Below are 8,344 nucleotides of genomic sequence, written 5' to 3' on the forward strand. Positions count from 1 at the left end.
ATACAAGTACTGGCCAGGGGTGCACCTTCACTGCTTCCAAATTAATCTTTGGTACACTGGGAACAAAGTTAGCAGTAATGGGGATTAGGAAGGTGTCAAGCATGGCACTGTAAGATCCTTAGTTGATGCAGCACTGACTGAGGAAGGTACAGGTAGCAGGAGGAGTGGCTGAGATGTGGGGACACAGTTATGCCTTGACACAACTCTGCAGATCTAGATATCTTGAGGTATCTTCATACAAAACTACCAAGAGTTTGTTGGTGAATTCTAGACGCAAGTGAACCAGAGGGATTTTGGGAAGGCTTCAGTACTGCAAACTGAAGCAAAACATGTTGAAGCTGTTTGCAATAGCAATGGAACTGCAATCTCCATGTGCTGAAGGAACAGAGCTCTCAAACACTTCCATTCCTGTGACTGACAATATCTCCTTGGACAAGTAAACCATTTCTCATCAGTTTTCACAACTACAGAAGGCTCTTCATTTTTCTTGAAAGAGCTTTTGAAGTCTGCACATGTAAAAAATTTCATAAGTGTGGGTGTTGCATTGCATAATACTATCTTTTATGGCTGCTCTGACAGATTTTGATATTATGTTTAAGTAAAATCCTTAATGAGCTAGAGATAACGTAAAAAATAAATAAGTTAAAAAAACCCAAACAGATAAACCAACTGAACAAAATTAAAAAAAACCAACCAAAACCAACCTCACAACTTTTCTTTCTATTTATTCATTTTGTGTTAAGAATTTATGTTATTACAATTTATTTCCCCTCTTTCTCCCAGGAGAAACACACCTGAACCTTCTGAATTCATGGGGTGTGAAAGCTATTTTGACTGGAATAAATTTTGTAGAAATTTTTCTTGTGGTGTCGTAACTTTTCTTTTATTCTGTTTCTTCTAGGAGTGCTGTAGTTCTGCGGACCTTTCCTGGGAAACTGCTGGGTACTTTCACATTCCTGCCACATACTAGACTTGGTAAGAATACAAGCAAAGTATGGTGTTGTCTCTGTGTCATTTTGCACCAACACAAAGAGGACATCAGTAATGTGAGACTTTAACTAATATGAAATATTTAATTTAAAATTGCCAGTATTAAACAAGTTTTCCTAAAATTTGTGTTTATGGGGATTAATTATTTAGCAATTACAAGGAGTCTGAATATTTGTGTAAAATGTGTTTAACCTTCAAAAGTACTGAATGCCATGACAAGAATATAATCAGAGTCTGGAAAATAAGGCAAGATTTAGCTGGAGAGCACTTTTGTATGTGCCTAACTTGAAGTACCTAAGCCTGTACTTTTGTGCTCGAGCAGGTTGGGGTCCTGGTGCTCAGCACCTTGCTAGATCAAGACCTCAAGAAGAAGAGATTACCATTAATCCCTTCCTACTTGAGGACACCACGTCCCAGCTGCAGCTCTGCCTGGCCAGACCTGTCCTGTTAAACAGCTTCAGGTTGTGAAGATGCTTGGCTGAACAACAAAAAGCTCTCACCTGCTTTTCTTCATGGCCATAATGTACTATCCTGCTGCCACTGTGACACCAGGGCTTCCTGCAGCCTCTCTATCTGTCTTTGCATTTCCTCACTGTGGGGAAGGTGGGAAGCAGGCTAGCAGGAGCTGCAGCCCTGGCTGGACTGGAGGAAGCTTGGCTGCCAATCACCCCTCTCTTTAAGCTGTGCTACCCTTGTTCAATAGAGGTAATGGGTCCAGTGGGCAAGTAATAGGTCCAGTGGGTCTATTACACATTTTTATTGAAAAGCAAAATAAATAGCCCTGTAAAACTCACACACTGCCCCAGGGCTACAATAATTTATGCACCTTCTTTTTCCTTCTTTTTCTCTTTGCCTTTTCAACTTGCTTGAGTGAACCTTTCCAGAATGGCAGGTAAGAGCTTTTGTAAATTCATCACCAGTTGTTTGAATAAGACAGTATTTAAAATACTGCATGTTATGTGGGGAACTGTGTCAGGTCTTGGATTTGATTATGCACATGTGTAGTACCAAAGGAGATCACATATTACTCAACTAAACTTGTTTAATAGAAAGGGCGTAAAAATCAAAGTATGTACAGTATCAGGTTTATTTCCCAGAGAAAATGTGTTTTTCCACAAAACTAGGGAAAGGGTAATTTACCACTCCAACAAGCTGGGAAAAAGTAGAACATTCTTTCCTAAACAGCAACAATTATGCATTTGGCAGGCAGTAGTAAAAGCAATTCTGCTTTCCTTCTTAGCCCATGGTAAATCTGTACCTGGGACAGATTAGAGAGCAACTGGTGAGGTGCTGCTTTTTTTTTTTTTTTTTGGGGTTTGTCAATGTTTTTTTTTTTCTTTTTTTTTTTTGTTCTTTCTGAACATGTTTTGGCAGTGGAGTTGAGACCCATCCCACCATCTTTGTGGTTGTGTCCCACTTGTTCTTCATTGTAGAAGTAAAGATTTCTTATAAGTGGAGGAGAGAAGAAACCCCAATGTTAGAAAAACAGGATGATGTTTCAAAACACATGATAAAGGAAATAATCCTGATGGGAATCCCTTCATGCTTGCATAAATCTGTTCTTTCTTGAGTACATAAGAGCAGTATTTTGAATTGTGCTTTGTCTCTTCCAAGCCTGATCCAGATGGTGTAGTGTGATATGAAAATCCTGCACCTTTAAACCCTGTAGAGAAAACCTTAGTAAGGTAAGTATAGCTTTGCTGTACCAAACTAAATGACTCACTGCTCTCCAGCTCTGTCTCTTAAATTTGTTTCTTCATTAAAGACTACATTAGGCACCTTTGGAAAAAATTACCTTTGCAGCCAGGAAAAAATGCCTTAACTACATTAATTAGATGGTAGCATATGTCCAAGACCAAAAGAATAGACATATTTTCTAAAAGTCTTTGTTGACTTTTATCCTTACTGTTAACAATTTGGATAGTCTCATTTACCAGGTGGCTGTTGTGCAGGATGATTTTATCTCAAGCAGCTGTTTTCCTTTTTTACTTTCCTCATGAGAGCAAAGCAAGAGGAAAAAAAAATCAATTTAAGATAAATAAATAAATAAGCCTTCCTAAACTCAATAGAACACTTTAGGCAGAGCACTTGAGACAGATGTTGAGGAAAGAGAAAACACAGCCTCTTTATGATTTGCTCCTTCCCCTCTCACAAAATTGTCATTAACACCTAAAAATTGGGAGACAGTAGTAATTATTTCAGACTGCAAAACAGTGAATAAAACTTTATAGAAAAGCTCCTGCTAAGATTAGTTCTCAGCTGGAAGCTGAGACTGCCATGTGAACAATGCCATGGCATAACATGAGAATAGGAGAAGTGAAGAAACTAAACAGGTATCCAGCACATGGGAAATACAGGGATAGTCTGGGGACTGTGTCAGATGAAGTGTCTTGTGTGCTGTAGTAGGTCTCTGCTCATGGAGAGAAGGTTTGGAATAGGCAGCTAATGATGGAGAGCAGAAGAATAAGCTATTAAAACAGACAGCGTGGAAAATTAATTACTTGATGTTAAACCAGCAGACAAAGATTAATAAAGAGGAAAGCTGTCTTTATGGTGGTATTTTTCTGGGTTGTTTTGTTTTCATGTTTAGTGGAAACCACCAAGCTAAGAGTCCTGAAAAATGACGTGTCTTGGCTGCAGAACAGTAAGAAAGTGACTTGTAGTAGGCTGGCTTCCCTACCAGGCTCAGCCTGAAAGAACTTCCCTGAGAGATGCAAAAGGATACAGATTACTTTCAGCAGTCCTAAATTCCAAGCCTAAATTTTCCTTAATGTTTCTGCTAGGCAACCCCTTTGTTTGAGGCCTTTTTCTGGCTATTTAAATCATCAGGAACCTCAGAGGCATGTTGCTTTCTCTGTTGGCAAGAAGTACAGGGGACCTTGGTGGAATACAGGTGAGATAAATTCAACCCTGTGTCCCCATGCTCAAGCCCCGGGAGCCTTGCTGGAGACAGCAGTGCAAAGTAGGCATTTGCCTGCTAGGACCTGGATTGCACTGTCAGTGCTTTAATGTATGAGCACAGCAAAAGCAACCTGATTACCTATTGTGATTGTTTACAGGACAGATTTCCTTCTGTATGGAATAATGACTGTGCGCCACTATTTGGAAACAGTTTGGAAGTTAAAGCAATAGGAATGTTATGGCAGGCAGAAGGAAGTCCTCTGAGAACAGAGGACTTACAGATGGGCTAGGAATATTCAGGTCTAATGTCTGGATTTAATTTAATTTTTATGCTGTTGTTAGAGACAGCATAGAGTTTCTCTAAAGAATAAGCAAAGATACTGTCCTTTTACACTCCCAGGAGCGTAATCTTAAAAAATGTCTTCACTGTTTTTCCAGTGGCTACAGCTTCCCATCACATTGAGTTACCCTGTATAGTGAGGACATGTGGGGGGGATTCAACCCTCTGGCTCCAACTGAAATTGGTACTGGTTGTCTCTCACCTTCCACTCTTAAAAACACTTGACAATTTGACATTCTCACTGCTAAATGAAACTGACAGAGGCTCATCAGCAATAGGACATTGTTATCAGCCCTGGCAGAAATCATACCAAGAGCCTTATGCGAAGTGATGACTTGCATTTACTTCCAGCAGGATGAATGCAATTGGGTGTCAAGTGTTCCCAGTGTATGACTAGGGAACAGTGAGGAAGTTACTTAAAGAACTTGTGTTCTTCCTGCTTCCATCTCAGTCATCTTGGAAGTAGATTGCAAATTGTTTAAACCTTAAAATACCGCAGAATAAATGTCTCATTATTACACTGTAGTTTGATATGACTTGGAAAAAAACCCTAATATGCTTCAATGATTGTTTTCAGATGTTGGTCTTTATCAGACTCAAGATGCTGGGCAAAAGATGAAGGCAAATTGCTAGTACCACTCTGCTTGCCAATAATTTCTTCTTTCTTCTTTTTTTTTTTTTCTTTTCTTTCTTTCTTCCTTTTTCCTTTTTTGTTTTTAATTTTTTAAAATCCGGCTGTATTAATGAGACTAGTTGAGCAAGGCACACTGCACTGACCCTTCATACCTAGGCCAGGCATATAAACCCTTCCTTTGGCAGAGTGATGGAAAGCAGTTCAGATCTGAGGGCTATAAAAAGCCAAGCTGAAATGAATTCTGTCAAGTCATAGCTGAATTTTTCTTGCAGAAGAATTCTCCTTTCCCTCTAATACTGCCACCCAGCTCTTTTTAAATGGTCTGGAATTGGCTGTTTAATATCTCAGAGTTCCAGAGTCTGAGACTGGGAATGGAAGGGTTTTATTGATGCCAGCTGATGGTGCTCTCATCAGGTGAATGGAGGTGTGTTGACAGCCCTTGGCTGTGGGAGTGAGAGATATTCAAGTTGCTCATCAAACAGTGACCTTGGAGAAAAGTGTATGAAGAAATTAACAGAAGAATTTCAAAAGGGTTAGGTTTCCATCCTTGTCATCTTATTTTGTGATACTCACTTAATAAATAAAGTGATAGATTAAATATCTAAATATCTATATCACTGCCCTGTCGCTGTGCAGACCTGCTGACAAAAATGAGTAATGTGACATTTGACTAAAAAAATCTGACTGAAAGTAGGGCCCACTCCACTTAAAGAGTCATTATCACGCTGCATAAAATGAATTGCTGTAAAAACGTTAACTCAGCAAATGAAGGTTTTTCATCTTCCTCTTGCTAGAAAAGAGGTTCTGGTTTTGGTGTTTAACCTTTATTTTACAACACATTTCTACAATAGAGGTAGATTATTTGAAAGGACATCTCAATAACAGGAAAACAAGAGCCAAAAAGAACATTCCAAGGAAGAAGCCACCCACTGTTTTTTGGGTTTTTTTCTGAACATGGTAACTGCAGCAAAGGCTATGGGTAGGAGAAAAAGGATGAGGCCTCCAGATTTGTCTTTTGCCATAGCTGTAAGTCTCATGGGAATCCTCCAAGACAGGGCTCTCTGCTGTCCAAATCCAAGTCCCCAGAGCCTGAGCATTGCAGAACCACTAAGTTCTTCTTCATTTCCTTGGCATCCACTGGGATGGGAGAAGCTTGAGTGACACTAATCCAAATAAAAAGGTGAGAGAGTGCCTAACTGTTACCCACATTATCCTTTATTTTCCATTGTTTTTTAGGTGTGTGGTGCTGTAGGAAACACCTGCATGGGGCTCTGGTCTCTTTCTACCCAGCTGACTTTTTTCAACCATGCACTGGCTTGGGGTCAGCCCTCGCAAGCAGGTGTTTTCCTTCAGAATAGCTTTCTTGTCTGAATCCAAGTGGATCACAAGGGCCGAACTTCACTGCCGGAGGTCACAGGTCAAACACGGCAGCACAGGGTCCCTTGGGTACTGTGCTTACCAGGTGTTTAATATTATCAGAGGTTATTTGCTGAAACCGTGATAGAGTGTTCTCAGCGATTCAAAATAAATTTAACGAGAACAGTTTTAAAAGCCCCCACATTAGAGGATGTCTGTTCAATGGACAGAGAGGTTAAAGTTAATTCGATCAGGCATGTGTACTTTCTCCAAAAAGGAACATATGCACTCAGCGGCTTGGCCCCATTTGTTGCAATTTTGGGTCTCATTTCCATTTGCAAGAAAGATAACTACTTGCATATGGAAGCAATAAATAAGAGAAGTCATTAACATTTCTCTAATTTAGGAGAAGAAAAAAAAAAGTCTTAACGAAGTAATATCTTTGCCAGGGCAGACAGAAATGTAAATTGGAGATTGGAAGGAAACCTATTAAAGGAATTGCTATGTTACTAGTCTTTTTTAATCTAATGAATTTATGAATTGCCACTTGTTATGTCACAGACTTCGTTAATTTCCTATGTGTTTAGTTAAGGAGAGAAAGTATGGGGTAAGAGGAAGGAGGGGTGAAAGGAAAATGCTTGTGAACAATGAACCTGAGCAAATATTTTTGTACAATGTGTTAAGGCTATTAGGTTCAAAATTTGTGACTAAAACCAGCTATATTTAGAAAACCTAAAAAAGATTGCCCTGTACATCTACTGAACAGGATGATATAAGTTTCTAAAACTTTTCCTGTGCTTATTTTTTTATATTCATATGCCCTTGAAAAGTGTAAAGGGTTAAAAGGTCACGACATTTGCTGAATAATTTTATTGAAAACAAGAAAAATTTTTAGAAAGCAGTGTTACCTGATGGTGCCAATTTACTAGTCACATGTCTGTGGGCAACACTGTCAAAAGTTATAGCTAATCAGATATCTCTTGGGCTTTCTTTGGTGCAAAGCACAAAGAGGAGGTTTCATTCTCTCTTTTTCTGTGGATTGCAGAAGCTAAAATAGATACTGAACCTTGTTTCTCAAGAACCTGAGTACCCAAAGGTGAGAATTTTTTCTAGCTTTTTTTTGAAAAGTCAGCTTTTATTATAAAGGATATGACAGAGGAGGACAAATATCAAAAATATTAAAGCAAGCAAAGAAAAATAAAACCCTGTTATCTTTTGTATAATTATTCAGCAATGGTTGGCAAATTAGTTCTTTGTGCAGCGGATAGCATTTTGCAATGCCACCCTCTCAATGCACTGAAAAGGTAATGGACTGGTCCTACCTCCATCAATCATTGCAGGCATTCCCATGGTGCCCCATCCTCACACACGTAGAATGAATGAATGATGCCAATTTGGTGGCTTTTTAAAGTGTGTGACTTAGGCATAGCAATGCTAACAACTGCATCAGCAATTGCTCCCTAAATGTGCAGCAGCCTCCCCTCCCAGACAGGCAGCAGAGTGAGCAGCATGCTGAGCCTGCCGACATCGGCGCTGGGTAGCTGCAATTTCCTTCAGTTGTGGGGGCAACCAGGTATTGAAAGCCATTTCTGAGTTGGCTGGATTCTCGGGTGTTAATGAAAAATGTTCAAATAGCAATGTGTTGAGGTACCAGGTGGCCACTTTTCCATCTCTGGGGGCTGTGGGAAATTAATTGTAATAGTATCCTTTCTGAATGGGCCAGCAAGTATGGACTGCTAAATAAGTTACACACATGTGTATGTCTATAAGCACATACACACCCTTGGAAATTCAAACCAAACCTTGATGAATTTAGATAAACTTCCCACTGCACTTTACTTCAGCATAAATCTGTGCTTCTGAGTGGTGCTTCTGGCTCTAGCTAGACCTCTCAAGCCAAAGAAAAAAACCAAAACACCCAAACCAAAAAAACAATGCAAACTCAAAACAAAGGCAGGTTTTGTTGCATTTTTGGCATAAAAGGAAACAGAAACTAATGGAAATCAAACTAAAATGTCTGTTCTCAAGAGGCCCATGTCTGCATTCTTGAGGGTTCAGATCGTTTGGATAAACTCTGCACAAGTATTTGAACTTTTTGGTAGGTCTTCAGACTGAGCCTCTGA

General features: G+C 39.5%; 1 long non-coding RNA gene across 2 annotated transcripts; it reads left to right on the forward strand.

Moving 5' to 3' along the window:
- Window positions 1-1,850: 1,850 nt before the first annotated feature.
- On the forward strand, window positions 1,851-7,174 carry LOC146444500 (uncharacterized). Of its 2 annotated transcripts, XR_014849659.1 has the most exons (5): window positions 1,851-1,882; window positions 2,605-2,675; window positions 3,581-3,634; window positions 3,774-3,883; window positions 4,050-4,597. It is a non-coding gene; the product is annotated as an uncharacterized LOC146444500 (long non-coding RNA). The 2 variants fall into 2 exon arrangements; XR_014849665.1 differs by lacking the exons at window positions 3,581-3,634; window positions 3,774-3,883; window positions 4,050-4,597 and adding an exon at window positions 6,102-7,174.
- The last annotated feature ends 1,170 nt before the right edge of the window (window positions 7,175-8,344 follow it).

This window comes from Lichenostomus cassidix, chromosome 1, assembly GCF_008360975.1.
Source record: "Lichenostomus cassidix isolate B80296 chromosome 1, HeHo_3.0, whole genome shotgun sequence".
Lineage (NCBI taxonomy): Eukaryota > Metazoa > Chordata > Aves > Passeriformes > Meliphagidae > Lichenostomus > Lichenostomus cassidix.